This window comes from Bubalus kerabau, unplaced genomic scaffold (assembly GCF_029407905.1).
Source record: "Bubalus kerabau isolate K-KA32 ecotype Philippines breed swamp buffalo unplaced genomic scaffold, PCC_UOA_SB_1v2 scaffold_27, whole genome shotgun sequence".
NCBI lineage: Eukaryota > Metazoa > Chordata > Mammalia > Artiodactyla > Bovidae > Bubalus > Bubalus kerabau.
In genome coordinates this window covers 4,910,718-4,926,144 of record NW_026577881.1, presented here as the reverse complement: position 1 = coordinate 4,926,144, position 15,427 = coordinate 4,910,718, and positions in this window count along the sequence as shown.

Sequence of the window (15,427 nt, the reverse complement as noted above, 5' to 3'; positions counted from 1 at the left end):
TCAAACTAGGACAAAGGCCTACTTTATGAAGGGTAAGGGTCTTCTTCTTTCCAAACTGCCAAGGGCTACAGCAATGGGACCTCTGTCAAGGCGAGGGAAGCCTAAGTGGATGGATTCTCAAGCACGTGCTTTGCCACAAAGCATCAGCACCCCACGGAGAGAATCAGGCTCCATTTGCCCCTATGTTTGGTGTGTAGCTTCACATACAGATGTGTCTCTATAGGAGGCCAGAATGTTCCTGAGAGATGAGGTTCACTAGAGCTCTCCTACAGAGCATAGACCTGTCCATGTGCTTTTGCCTTCCCCTGTGAGTTGGGTCCTCGAGGTCCTCCCCAGCTCCGGGGAAGGAGCCCCTGAGAAAAGATCTCCAGGGACCTCTTTTCCCCCAGGCTGGGAAATGCAGCTCACAGGAGGGAAGTCAAGTGAGCCTCCTGCAGGGAAAAAGAGGGCTTACTGTCCCTGGACGATCAGGCTGCAAGAGTGTGTGAGACCTGACTGGTGCCTTACTGGCCTCAGCTCCGCCATTGCATGTTCCTCCGAACTAGGACCCAGGACTACTTGGAGAAGGGTTTGGGTGCGGATTTCTAAAAACTGCCACGGGCTACAGCAATGAGAACTCTGTCACGGGTAAGGAAGAGCATTGTATGGATTTTCAAGGTGTTTTTTGAACGACATCTTTAAAGCTACACAGAGAGAATCAGGCTCTCTGTGCCCCCATGTTGGGTACGCAGCTTCGCACACAGGGGTGTCTCCATATGAATCAAGAATGTTTGTGACAGAGTGAAGTTCACTAGAGCTCTCCTAGAGAGCAAAGACTTGTCCATGTGGTTTTTCTTCCCCTGTTAGTTTGGGTCTCCAGGCTTAGCCCCAGCTCCGTGGAAACAACCCCTGAGAAAAGATCTTCAAGATCCGCTTTTCCCAGAGCCTGGGAAGCTGGGTTCATAGGAGGCAGGAAAAGCAAGCCTCCTTCGGGCACGAAGAGGCAGCCGACCGGCCTGTTTTTGGAAGTCTCAATATGGAAGGAATGAGTTAGATTCTCCTAAAGGAGACCTCCAGATCTGCTCAGAAATCGGTAATTCCAGAGGCAGGGTGCAGGCTCCTGACTGCCCTTTGCCAGCCTTGCAGAGACATTCCTAGATTCCAGCGTTATTTTCCATGAAGGAGCAGGCTTCGGGAATATGTCAGACTTGACTGGCGCCTTATTGGCCTCAGCTCAGCTCTTGCCTTTCCTTTCAAACTAGGACAAGGGCCCACTTTATGAAAGGTAAGCGTCCTCTTCTTTCCAAACTGCCAAGGGCTACAGCAATGAGACCTCTGTCAAGGCGAGGGAAGCGTAAGCTGATGGATTCTCAAGCAGGTGCTTTGCCACAAAGCATCAGCACCCCACGGAAAGAATCTGGCTCCCTTTGCCCCTACATTGCGTGTGTAGCTACACACACAGAGGTGTCTCGATAGGAGCCAAGAATGTTCCTGAGAGAGGAGGTTCACTGTTGGGGGCCAGAGTGAGGCACTCCGCCCATGGCAAAGGTCATGAGGAAGGAGGCTCGACATACGCAAAGGCGGGATCGAGCCTCAGGAGTCCCCCTGGAAATCCTCGAGCATCTACCCCCATCACCAGAGCCTGCCTACCTTACTATTTTGTGCTCTCACCTACACCTCTGACTTTACGGGGGGCTGTCCCCCACCACCTCTTTCGGAGAAGGAGTTAACCTAGAGCTCCAGTTGATAAAAACCCCTGGGTTAGAGTGTTTTAACCTACAAACTCCTCTGAAGGTTCTCTAGCCTGCCTGACAGGCTTGTCCGGCCAAATGTGATTGCTCACAGCCTCCCAACCATGAGAGGCACGAGATGCTTTAAACCTTCTAAAAACAGGTTCCTTAGAAAAGTTAGAAAATTATTAGTATAAGTATAATGGGCTGATTAGAAATCATATTGGTGAAGGGTTTTTCATTTGTTGAGCTGATATTTACTGCTAAGTCTCCACATCCCCTGCCCTTATACACATTAATGAATATATAGAAGAAATAAGTATTAACCTTTGATATAAATCACGTTAGACCTTAGGCTAAGTAAATTCTTTCCTTAACTAAAACCCACTACACCCTCACCCTATAGGAATGTAACTTTATTTGGGTGGCGTCTGTTTTAAGAATAATCACCCCTGGAGAAATAAGTGTCCTGGTTGACTGACCGCTGTCACAAGGAGAGGGTCGTAAATTGTCAGCAGGCCCCCCGGCCAGAAGATGATGCAACACCCCTAAGACCTCTGTATACTTTTGTATGAAGCACCTGACTTTGATAAAAGTCAGGACTGCTGACCCCACGTGACTTTTGCATAACATCTCAGTGTATAAAAGTAGACCATGGAAAATAAAGAATTGGGATCAGTTTCTCGAAATACTGGTCTCCCCATGTCTCTCTCTCTCTCTCACTCTGGTTGAGTCTCCATCTGGAGCGCGGAACCCACCAAGCTTACTAATTTTGCCTGGGCTTCTAAGATCCGACCGGGGAGGCCTCAGTGTCTCCTCTCCTTCGGGAGAACGGAAGGACGCCTGCGGCCTACGTAAGTGGTGCAAGCTTCTTGTCTTGAAGTTTTATTGGTCCCCCGCGTAAACCAAGCTACTCAGCCTCTTTTCTCCACTGAATTTTCCTACTGAGCTATCCTCATTTTATTACTCTTTATATCCTTAATTAACGTTTAATTAAGCAGTTGTTCCCTGACCCTCGCCTACGCCGTCTCTGCTTCGAATACCCTGGATCAGCTGGGGCTGGACCCCGGCAGTTCACTAGAGATGTCCTACAGAGCATAGACCTGTCCATTTGGTTTTGCCTTCCCCTGTGAGTTGGGTCCCCGAGGTCCGCCCCAACTCCGGGGAAACAGCCCCTGAGAAAAGATCTCCAGGAACTGCTTTCCGCCCAGGCTGGGAAATGCTGTTCACAGGAAGTAAGGCAAGCGAGCCTCCTGAAGGGAAATAGAGGCCTTACTGTCCCTGGAGGAGCAGGCTGCCAGAGTGTGTGACACCTGACTGGTGCCTTACTGGCCTCAGCTCCGCTATTGCATGTTCATCTGAACTTGAACCCAGGCCTACTTGGAGAAGTGTTTGTGTGCCGATTTCCAGAAACTGCGAAGGGCTACAGCAATGATAACTCTCTCAGTGGTAAGGGAGAGCATTGTGTGGATTCTCAATTTGTTGTTTGAATGACAGCGTCAAAGCTGCACAGAGAGAATCAGGTCTCTGTGTCTCTATGTTGGCTATGCAGCTTCCCACACAGAGATGTCCCCGTTGGAGCCAAGAACATTCCACATAGACTGAGGTTCACTAGAGCACTCCTAGAGAGCAAAGACTTATCCATGCGGTTTTCCCTTCCCCTGTGCGTGTGGGTCTCTGGGATCGGCCCCTGCTCCGTGGAAACAGCCTCTGAGAAAAGATCTCCAAGAACCTCTTATCCCCCAGGCTGGGAAGCGGAGTTCACAGGAGGTGGGATAAGCAAGCTTCCTTCGGCAAGAAGAGACAGCCAACCGGCCTGTGTTTGGAAGCCTATATTTGCAAGGAATGGGTTAGTTTCTCCTGACCGAGACCTCCGGATGTGCTGAGAAGATAGAAATTCCAGAGGCAGGGTCGAGGTTCCTGACTGCCCTTTGCCAGCCTTGCAAAGACATTCCCAGATTCTAACGTTATTTTCCATGAAGGAGCAGGCATCGGGAATATGTCAGACTTGACTGGCGCCTTACTGGCCTCAGCTCAGCTACTGCCTTTCCATTCAAACAAGGACAAGGGCCTACTTGGTGAAGGGTAAGGGTCTGCTTCTTTCCAAACTGCCAAGGACTACAGCAATGAGACCTCTGTCAAGGTGAGGGAAGCCTATGCGGATGGATTCTTAGCAGGTGCTTTGCCACAAAGCATCAGCACCCACGGAGAGAATCAGACTCCCTTTGCCACTATGTTGGGTGTGTAGCTTCATGCACAGCGGTGTCTCTGTAGAAGCCAAGAATGTTCCTGAGAGATGAGGTTCACTAGAGCTCTCCTACAGAGCATAGACCTGTCCATGTGGTTTTGTCTTCCCCTGTGAGTTGGGCCCCCGAGGTCCGACCCAGCTCCAGGGAAACAGCCCCTGAGAAAAAATCTCCAGGAACAGCTTTGCGCCCAGGCTGGGAAATGCAGTTCACAGGAGGCAAGGCAAGCGAGCCTCCTGCAGGGAAAAAGAGGCCTTACTGCTCCTGGACGATCAGGCTGCAAGAGTGTGTGAGACCTCACTTGTGCCTTACTGGCCTCAGCTCCGCCATTGCCTGTTGTTCCGAGCTAGGACCCAGGCCTACTTGGAGAAGGGTTAGGGTGCGGATTTCTACAAACTGTCAAGGACTACAGCAATGAGAATTCTCTTAGCAGTAAGGGAGAGCATTGTGTGGATTCTCAAGCTGTTGTTTGAATGACAGCTTCAAAGCTACACAGAGAGAATCAGGCTCTCTGTTCCCCTATTTTGGCTGTGCAGCTTCACACACAGAATTTGACTCTGTTGGAGCCAGAAATATTCCTGAAAGACTTAGGCTCACCAAAGCTGTCCTCCAGAGCAAAGACATTGGATGTGGTTTTGCCTTCCCTTGCCAGTATGAGTCCCCTAGCTTGGCCCCAGCTCCGGGGATACAGCCTCTGAAAAAAATCTTCCAAGAAGCGATTTTTCCTCCAGGCTGTTAAGCGGAATTCGCAGTTTGCAAGTTAAGGAAGCCTGCTTCGTGGAAGAGCAAGCAGCCAACTGGCCCTGTGTTAGGAAGCCTGTATTTGAAAGGAATGGGTTAGCTTCTACAGCGGGAGAACCTCAGATCTGCTCAGGGGGCTGAAATACTAGAGTCAGGGTCGAGGTTCTCCCTTGTCCTTTGCGCACCTTGCAAAGACATTCCTAGCTTCTAGCGTTAGTGTCCCTGTAGTAGCAGGCTGCAGGAGCGTGTGATAAATGACTGCCGCGTTCCTGTCCTCAGCTCTGCTATTGACTTTCTATTCGAACTAGAACCCAGGCCTACTTTGAGAGGGGTTAGGGTCCAGTGTTTCCAAACTGCCAAGGGCTACGGCAATGCGAGCTCTGTCAGAGGTAAGAAAAGAGCAATTGGTTGGATTCTTCAGCTGCTGCGTGGCTGCACAGCTTCCGCGCCTCATGGAGAGCATGAGGCTCCTTGTGGCCCTATTTTGGGTACGCAGCAACATGCACACAGAGTGTCTGTGTTCACTTATGTACAGGCTTATGTACACTAGAGCTCTCCTACAGAGTGAAGACCACTCAGTGGGCTCCAAGAGATACCTGTCGCGACTCGAGAAGAGAGTGGAGTCCTTTGCTTCCCCTCGAGATGAGGCCTGACTCCCCGGGTGAGTATGGAATGCAACCCCAAATCCCTGTCGCCTATGGAGAGGAACATTAAGTCCTGGATACAAGCCTAGATGAGGTCTAGTTTGCCCTTCAGTGAATGGAGCCCAATCCCCAGCTCTCCCTGGCAACTCGAATGGAAGATTAGACTTGCTGGGCCAACACAAGAGGAAGCCTGAATTCCCCGTCGTAACTCGAGAATCCCACCGAAACTCGAGAAAATCCACGTGCTTCCCTCGTCATCGCAAGATGAGGCCCTTTGTCCACTACAGCATCTCAAGAGAAGTCCCACGTTCCATCCTGAAGTGCGAAACGGTACTTGGCACCCTTGATGCGACCCCAAAAGTTCCGCGACATACCAGACTCACTCAAGGGGAACACCGAGGTTCCCGGCACCACTTCATCTGACCCCTTCTCCTCTCCTGATTGCGACAGGAGGGTCGACTCCCCTTCTCTGTCTGCAAGGGGTTCCCGACCTTCCGGGCGCACCTCAGGATGAGGCCGGTCTCATGAGGAAGTTCGAGACGTAGCCTCGTGGGTGGTGCCACATGCCGAAAGACCCCAATTTCACGGTCCACTCTTGAAAAGAACCCGATGCCAGCACACCTCTTTGAAGGAAAACCTGTGGATGAAGGCACAACACGAAGGGGCACTGACACCCGCGTGCATCGTCCAGAAAAACCCGCAGGTCCCACAGACATTTCGACAAGTGGCCTGTCACCCTGTAAACAACTCGAAAGGCAAACGAAGGTCCATTCCTCAACAGAAGACTAGGTGTGACTCTCTTGTCCCTACTCTGCAGGGACCATGGGATCCGAGTGAGAAACGGAGAGGAAGCCTTAGGTTCCTGCGTCCACTCGAGATGAGGCCCTCTTCCATTGCACCACACCCAGTGGAGTCCCGAGAGGACCCTACCAACTCCACAGTATCCCTGAGTTCTCAGAGGCACAATTAGAAGCTCCCTGAGGTCACAGGCACAAGTCGAGGGAACCCTGGGTTTTCTGCCATGACTCGAGAAAGACCTCGAGAGTACTTCAAAATGTGTTGAGTCGCGATTCCCATACCATGACTCGAGAGCCATGACACGCGCCCCCTCTTCACGCGCATGGAGACCTGACTAACCTGGCACTGCACGAGAGGCTCCCTGAGATCCTCATCGTACCTCATGAGGAAACCTACACTGCCGCGGCAGCTCGAGGAAACACATGAGACACCCCGGTCATCGCGAGATGAGGGCCTTATATTCCTGCATGGCCTGGAGACCAATCACGAGTCCTCTCTCCAAACTGAAGAGCAGGCTGGACTCCGTTGAGGCCGCTCAGGGGGCTCCAACAGATCCTTGTCGCGACTCGAGAGGAGAGTGGAGTCCTTGGCTTCCCCTCGAGACGAGGTCTCACTCCCCGGGGGAGCATGGAATGCAACCCCGAGATGCCTGCTTTCCTTGGAGAGGAAAAGTAGGTCCTGGACACATGCCCAGGTGAGGTCTCTTCGGCCCTGCAGTGACTCGAGCGCAACCCCCAGATTTCCCTTGCAACTCGAGGGGAAGATTGGGCTTCCCAGGGCCAACCCAAGAGGAAGGCTGAGATCCCCATTGTAACACGAGAATCCCGCCGCAACTCGAGAAAAACCACGTGGTTCCCAACTCTTGGCAAGATGAGACCCTTGCCCGCGACGGCGTCACAAGGGAAGTCCCCTCTTCCGCCCTGAAGGGCGGAAAGGATCCTGCCAGCCTTCATGCGACCCCCAAAAGTCACCCGACACGCGGGGTTCCCCTGAGGGGAACACCGAGGGTCCCGGCACCACTTCCTCTGAGCCTCTTCTCCCCTCCTGATCGCGACAGGAGAGGCGATTCCCCTGCGTGGTCTGGAAGGGGTTCCCGGCCTTCCCGGCGCACCTCAGGATGAGGCCGGTCTCACGAGGAAATTCGAGACGAGCCACGTGGGTGGGGCCACATGCCGAACGCCCCAGATTCCCTGGTCCGCTCTTGAGAAGGACCCGAGGCCCGGACCCCTCTTCGAAGGCAACCCTGTGGGTGAAGGCACAACACGAAGGGGCACTGCCACCCCCGTGCATCGTCCGCAAAGACCCTCGGGTTCCACACACAGCTCGACGATGGGCCTGAGACCCCCTGAGCAACTCGAGAGGCCAGCGGGGTTCCCTTCCTCAGACAAGACGAGGCCTGACTCTCCTGTCCCAACTCTGCAGGGACCCTGCGGTCGGAGTCCGAAACGGAGAGGAAGCCTGAGGTTCCTGCCTCCCTTCGAGGTGAGGCCCTCTTCCGTTGCGCCAGACCCAGCGGAGTCCCGAGGGGCCCCGCCACCTCCACAGGATCCCTCGCCTCTCAGAGGCACCCTGGGAAGTTCCCTAAGGTCCCCGGCAGAAGGCGAGGGAAACGAGGGTTTCCCACCGCCCCCCGAGAAAGACCTCGAGAGTCCTTCTTCAACGCGTCTCGAGGCCCTAGTCCCCTCCCGTGACTCGAGAGCCAGGACGCGCTCCCCCTCGCCACGCGCATGGAGACCTGACTTCCCTGGCGCCGCACGAGAGGCTCCTTGAGATCCTCGTCGTGCCTCGGGAGAAAACCCCCAAGGGCGCTGCAGCTCGAGGAAACCTTTGAGACGCCCCCGATCTCGCGAGCTGAGGGCCTTCTTTTCCTGCATGGCCTGGAGAGCAATCCCGGGTCCTCACTCCAAACGGAAGAGGAGGCTGGACTCCCTTGAGGCCGCTCAGGGGGCTCCAAGAGACCCGCGTCGCGACTCGAGAGGAGAGCGGAGTCCTTGGCTTCCCCTCGAGACGAGGCCTGACTCCCCGGGGGAGCCTGGAATGTAACCCCGAGATCCCTGCCTTCCCTGGAGAGGAATATTAGGTCCCGGACACACGCCTAGGTGAGGTCTCTTCGGCCCTGCAGTGACTCGAGCGCAACCCCCAGCTTTCCCTGGCAACCCGAGGGGAAGATTGGGCTTCCCAGGGCCAACCCAAGGGGAAGGCTGAGATCCCCGTCGTAACTCGAGAACGCCGCCGCAACTCGAGAAAATCCACGTGGTTCCCACCTCTAGGCAAGATGAGGCCCTTGCCCGCGACGGCGTCTCAAGGGAAGTCCCCTGTTCCGCCCTGAAGGGCGAAACGGTCCCTGACAGCCTTCCTGCGACCCCCAAAACTCCCCCGACACGCCGGGTTCCCTCGAGGGGAACACCGAGGTTCCCGTCACCGCTTCCTCTGAGCCCCTTCTCCCCTCCTGATCGCGACAGGAGAGGCGATTCCCCTGCGTGGTCTGGAAGGGGTTCCCGGCCTTCCCGGCGCACCTTAGGATGAGGACGGTCTCACGAGGAAATTCGAGACGAGCCACGTGGGTGGGGCCACATGCCGAACGCCCTCGATTCCCCGGTCCGCTCTTGAGAAGGACCCGAGGCCCGGACCCCTCTTCGAAGGCAACCCTGTGGGTGAAGGCACAACACGAAGGGGCAATGCCACCCCCGTGCATTGTCCGCAAAGACCCGCGGGTTCCACACACAGCTCGACGAGCGGCCTGAGACCCCCTGAGCAACTCGAGAGGCCAGCGGGGTTCCCTTCCTCAGACAAGACGAGGCCTGACTCTCCTGTCCCAACTCTGCAGGGACCCTGCGGTCGGAGTCCGAAACGGAGAGGAAGCCTGAGGTTCCTGCCTCCCTTCGAGGTGAGGCCCTCTTCCGTTTCGAGAGACCCAGCGGAGCCCCGAGGGGCCCCGCCACCTCCACAGGATCCTTCGCCTCTCAGAGGCACCCTGGGAAGTTCCCTAAGGTCCCCGGCAGAAGGCGAGGGAAACGAGGGTTTCCCACCGCCCCCCGAGAAAGACCTCGAGAGTCCTTCTTCAACGCGTCTAGAGGCCCTAGTCCCCTCCCGTGACTCGAGAGCCAGGACGCGCTCCCCCTCGCCACGCGCATGGAGACCTGACTTCCCTGGCGCGGCACGAGAGGCTCCCTGAGATCCTCGTCGTGCCTCGGGAGAAAACCCCCACGGGCGCCGCAGCTCGAGGAAACCCCTGAGACGCCCCTGTCCTCGCGAGCTGAGGGCCTTCTTTTCCTGCATGGCCTGGAGAGCAATCCCGGGTCCTCTCTCCAAACGGAAGAGGAGGCTGGACTCCCTTGAGGCCGCTCAGGGGGCTCCTAGAGACCCGCGTCGCGACTCGAGAGGAGAGCGCAGTCCTTGGCTTCCCCTCGAGACGAGGCCTGACTCCCCGGGGGAGCCTGGAATGCAACCCCGAGATCCCTGCCTTCCCTGGAGAGGAATATTAGGTCCCGGACACACGCCTAGGTGAGGTCTCTTCAGCCCTGCAGTGACTCGAGCGCAACCCCCAGCTTTCCCTCGCAACCCGAGGGGAAGATTGGGCTTCCCAGGGCCAACCCAAGGGGAAGGCTGAGATCCCCGTCGTAACTCGAGAATCCCGAAACAACTCGAGAAAAACCACGTGGTTCCCACCTCTTGGCAAGATGAGGCCCTTGCCCGCGACGGCGTCTCAAGGGAAGTCCCCTGTTCCGCCCTGAAGGGCGAAACGGTCCCTGACAGCCTTCCTGCGACCCCCAAAAGTCCCCCGACACGCCGGGGTCCCCCGAGGGGAACACCGAGGGTCCCGGCACCGCTTCCTCTGAGCCCCTTCTCCCCTCCTGATCGCGACAGGAGAGGCGATTCCCCTGCGTGGTCTGGAAGGGGTTCCCGGCCTTCCCGGCGCACCTCAGGATGAGGCCGGTCTCACGAGGAAATTCGAGACGAGCCACGTGGGTGGGGCCACATGCCGAACGCCCCCGATTCCCTTGTCCGCTCTTGAGAAGGACCCGAGGCCCGGACCCCTCTTCGAAGGCAACCCTGTGGGTGAAGGCACAACACGAAGGGGCACTGCCAGCCCCGGGCATCGTCCGCAAAGACCCGCGGGTTCCACACACAGCTCGACGAGGGGCCTGAGACCCCCTGAGCAACTCGAGAGGCCAGCGGGGTTCCCTTCCTCAGACAAGACGAGGCCTGACTCTCCTGTCCCAACTCTGCAGGGACCCTGCGGTCGGAGTCCGAAACGGAGAGGAAGCCTGAGGTTCCTGCCTCCCCTCGAGGTGAGGCCCTCTTCCGTTGCGCCAGACCCAGCCGAGTCCCGAGGGGCCCCGCCACCTCCACAGGATCCCTCGCCTCTCAGAGGCACCCTGGCAAGTTCCCTAAGGTCCCCGGCAGAAGGCGAGGGAAACGAGGGTTTCCCGCCGCCCCCCGACAAAGACCTCGAGAGTCCTTCTTCAACGCGTCTCGAGGCCCTAGTCCCCTCCCGTGACTCGAGAGCCAGGACGTGCTCCCCCTCGCCACGCGCATGGAGACCTGACTTCCCTGGCGCGGCACGAGAGGCTCCCTGAGATCCTCGTCGTGCCTCGGGAGAAAACCCCCACGGGCGCCGCAGCTCGAGGAAACCCCTGAGACGCCCCTGTCCTCGCGAGCTGAGGGCCTTCTTTTCCTGCATGGCCTGGAGAGCAATCCCGGGTCCTCTCTCCAAACGGAAGAGGAGGCTGGACTCCCTTGAGGCCGCTCAGGGGGCTCCTAGAGACCCGCGTCGTGACTCGAGAGGAGAGCGCAGTCCTTGGCTTCCCCTCGAGACGAGGCCTGACTCCCCGGGGGAGCCTGGAATGCAACCCCGAGATCCCTGCCTTCCCTGGAGAGGAATATTAGGTCCCGGACACACGCCTAGGTGAGGTCTCTTCGGCCCTGCAGTGACTCGAGCGCAACCCCCAGCTTTCCCTCGCAACCCGAGGGGAAGATTGGGCTTCCCAGGGCCAACCCAAGGGGAAGGCTGAGATCCCCGTCGTAACTCGAGAATCCCGAAGCAACTCGAGAAAAACCACGTGGTTCCCACCTCTTGTTAAGATGAGGCCCTTGCCCGCGACGGCGTCTCAAGGGAAGTCCCCTGTTCCGCCCTGAAGGGCGAAACGGTCCCTGACAGCCTTCCTGCGACCCCCAAAAGTCCCCCGACACGCCGGGGTCCCCCGAGGGGAACACCGAGGGTCGCGGCACCGCTTCCTCTGAGCCCCTTCTCCCCTCCTGATCGCGACAGGAGAGGCGATTCCCCTCATGGTCTGGAAGGGGTTCCCGGCCTTCCCTGCGCACCTAAGGATGAGGCCGGTCTCACGAGGAAATTCGAGACTAGCCACGTGGGTGGGGCCACATGCCGAACGCCCCCGATTCCCCGGTCCGCTCTTGAGAAGGACCCGAGGCCCGGACCCCTCTTCGAAGGCAACCCTGTGGGTGAAATCACAACACGAAGGGGCACTGCCACCCCCGTGCATCGTCCGCAAAGACCCGCGGGTTCCACACACAGCTCGACGAGGGGCCTGAGACCTCCTGAGCAACTCGAGAGGCAAGCGGAGTTCCCTTCCTCAGACAAGATGAGGCCTAACTCTCCTCTCCCAACTCTGCAGGGACCCTGAGGTCGGAGGGTCGGAGTCAGAAACAGAGAGGAAACCTGAGGTTCCTGCCTCCCCTCGAGATGAGGCCCTCTTCCATTGCGCCAACCCCAGCGGAGTCCCGAGAGGCCCCGCTAACTCCACAGCATCCCTCACCTCTCAGAGGCACCCTGAGAAGTTCCCTCAGGTCCCCGGCAGAAGTCGAGGGAAATAAGGGTTTCCCGCCGCCACTCGAGAAAGACCTCGATAGTCCTTCTTCAAAGTGTCTTGAGGCCCTTGTCCCCTCTCTGGACTAGAGAGCAATGATGCGCTCCCCCTCGCCTCGCGCATGCAGACCTGGCTTCCCTGGAGCCGCACGAGAGGCTCCCTGAGATCCTCGTAGTGCCTCGGGAGAAAACCCCCACGGGCGCCGCAGCTCGAGGAAACCCCTGAGACGCCCCCGTTCTCGCGAGCTGAGGGCCTTCTTTTCCTGCCTGGCCTGGAGAGCAATCCCGAGTCCTCTCTCCAAACTGAAGAGTAGAATGGATTCCCTTGAGGCGACTCAGTGGGCTCCAAGAGATCCGCGTCACGGCTCGAGAGGAGAGCGCAGTCCTTTGGTTCCCCTCAAGGCTAGGCCTGACTCCCCGGGGGAGTCTGGAGTGTAATCCCGAGATCCTTGTCTTCCCTTGAGAGGACTATTAGGTCCTGGACACACGCCTAGATGAGGTCTCTTTGGCCTTGCAGTGATTCAAGCACAACATCCAGCTTTCCCTCGCAACTCGAAGGGAAGTTTGGGCTTCCCAAGGCCAACACAAGCGGAAGCCTGAAATCCACGTCGTAACTCGAGAATCCCGTCGCAACTCGAAAAAAACCACGTAGTTCCATCGTCTTCGCAGCATGAGGCCCTGGCCCGCCACAGCGTCTCAAAAGAAGTCCCACGTTCCTACTGAAGTGCAAAACGGTACTTGGCACCCATGATGGCACCCCCAAAGTTCCCCAACATACAGGCCTCACTCGAGGGTAACACCCATGTTCCCCGCACCACATCATTTGAGCCCCTTCTCCCCTCCTGATTGCAACAGGAGTGTCTTTTCTCCTGCTTTGTGTGGAAGGGGTTACCGATCTTCCCAGCGCACATCAGGATGAGGCCTGTCTCACGAGGAACTTGGAGATGTAGCCTCCTGGGTGGTGCCACATGCGGAAAGACCCCATTTCCCGGTCAGCTATTAATAAGAACCCGATGCTCGTACACTTCTTGGAATGCATCCCGTAGGATGAAGGCACAACAAGGAGGGACCCTGAACACCCGTGCATCTTTTGGAAAATTCTGCAGGTTCCACATACAGCTCGACAAGTGACCTGTTACCTCGTGAACAACTCGAGAGGCAAGCTAAGTTTCATTTCTCCACAGAATACGAGGCCTGACTCTCCTGTCCCAACTCTGCAGGAATCCTGAGATTGGAGTCTGAAATGGAGAGGAACCCTGAGGTTCCTTCCTCAACACGAGATGAGGCCCTCTTGTATTATACCACACCCAGTGGAGTCCCTAGAGGCCCCTCCCAACTCCACAGTATCAGTGTCTTCTCAGAGGCACCCCGAGCAACTCCCTGAGGTCACCGGCACAAGTCGAGGGAACACAGGGTATCCTGCCGCAACCCGAGAAAGACCTCAAGAGTCCGTCTTCAACGCGTCTTGAGGACGGATTCCCCTACCATGACTCAAGAGCAATGACACGCTCCCCCTCGCCATACGCATGGACACCTGACTTCCCTGGCGCCACATGAGAGGCTCCCTGAGCTCCCCGTCATACCTCGTGAGAAACCCCACACTGGCGCCGCAGCTCGGGAAAACCCACCGTCATCGCGAGATTGGGGACTTCTTTTCCTGCCTGACCTGGAGAGCAATCCCTGGTCTTTTCTCCAAACTTCACAGGAGGCTTTACTCCCTTTAGGCCACACAATGGGCTCCAAGAGATACCTGTCGCGACTTGAGAGGAGAGCAGAGTACTTTGTTTCCCCTCGAGACGAGGCCTTACCTCGGGTGAGTCTGGAATGCAACCCCGAGATCCCTGTTGCCCCTGGAGAGGAACATTATGTCCTGGACAAAAGCCTAGATGAGGTCTATTTTGCCCTACAGTGACTCGAGAGCAACACCCATCTCTCCCTCGCAATTCGAATGGAAGATTGGTCTTCACTGGGCCAACACAAGAGGAAGTCTGAATTTCCCGTTGTAACTCGAGAATCGCACCGCAACTCTTAAAAACCACGTGGTTCCCCATTCATCGCAATATGAGGCCTTTACCCGCTACAGAGTCTCAAGAGAAGTCCCATGTTTCGTCATAAAATTCGAAATGCTACTTGGCACCCTTGATGCGACCCCAAAAGTTCCCCAATATACCGGTCTCACTCCAAGGGAACACCGAAGTTCCTGGCACCACTTCATTTGAGCCCCTTCTCTGCTCCTGATCACGGCAGAAAGGTCGATCCCCCTGCTTTGTCTAGAAGGGGTTCCCGACCTTCATGGCGCACCTCAGGATGAGGCCAGTCTCACGAAGAAATTCGAGACGTAGCCTCGTGTTGGTGCCACGTGCCAAAAGACCCTGATTTCTCGGTCTTGCTCTTGATAAGAACCCGATGCCCGGACACCTCTTCTAAGGCAACCCTGTGGATGAAGGCACTACACGAGGGAGCACTGGCAACCCTGTTCATCGTCCGGAAAACCCCGCAGGATCCACATACAGCTCCACAACTGGCCTGTCACCCCTTAAACAATGAGAGAGGAAAGCGGAGTTCCCTTCCTCAGACAAGACGAGGCCTGAGTATCCAATCCCAACTCTGCAGGCACGCTTCGATCTGAGTCAGAAATGGAGAGGAAACCTGAGGTTCCTGCCTCAACCCGAGATGAGGCCCTCTTCCATTAAAACAAACCCAGTGGAGTCCCGAGAGGCCCCTCCCATCTCCACAGTATCCCTGACATCTCATAGGCATTCTGAGAAGCTCCTTGAGGCCACCGGCAAAAGTCGAGGGAAATAAGGGTTTCCTGCCACAACCGAAGAAAGACCTCGAGAGTCCTTCTTCAATGTGTCTTGAGGTCAGATTCCCCTACCATAGCTCGAGAGCAATAATGCGCTCCCCCTCGCCACGCACATGGAGACCTGACTTCCCTGGCGCCACACGAGAGGCTCCCTGAGCTCCCTTTCGTACCTCGTGTGAAACCCCACACTGGCGCCTCAGCTCGAGAAAACCCACAAGATCCCTCCGTCATCGCGAGATGAGGGCCATCTTTTCCTGCATGGCCTGGAGAGCAGTCCCAAGTCCTCTCTCCAAACTTCACAGGAGGCTTGACTCCCTTTAGGCCACAAAGTGGGCTCCAAGAGGTGCCCGTCACGACTCGAAAGGAGAGCGGAGTCCTTTGCTTCCCTTCGACACGAGGCCTGACTCCCTGGGTGAGTCTGGAATGCAAACCTGAGATCCCTGTGGCCCTTGGAGAGGAACATTAGGTCCTGGACACAAGCCTAGATGAGGTCTCCTTTGCCCTGCAGTGACTGGAGCGCAACCCCCAGCTCTCCCTCACAACTCGAATGGATGATTGGACTTCCCTGGCCCAACACAAGAGGAAGCCTGAAATCCCCATCGTAACTCGAGAATACCGCCGCAACTCGAGAAAAACCACGTGGCTCCCCCGTCATC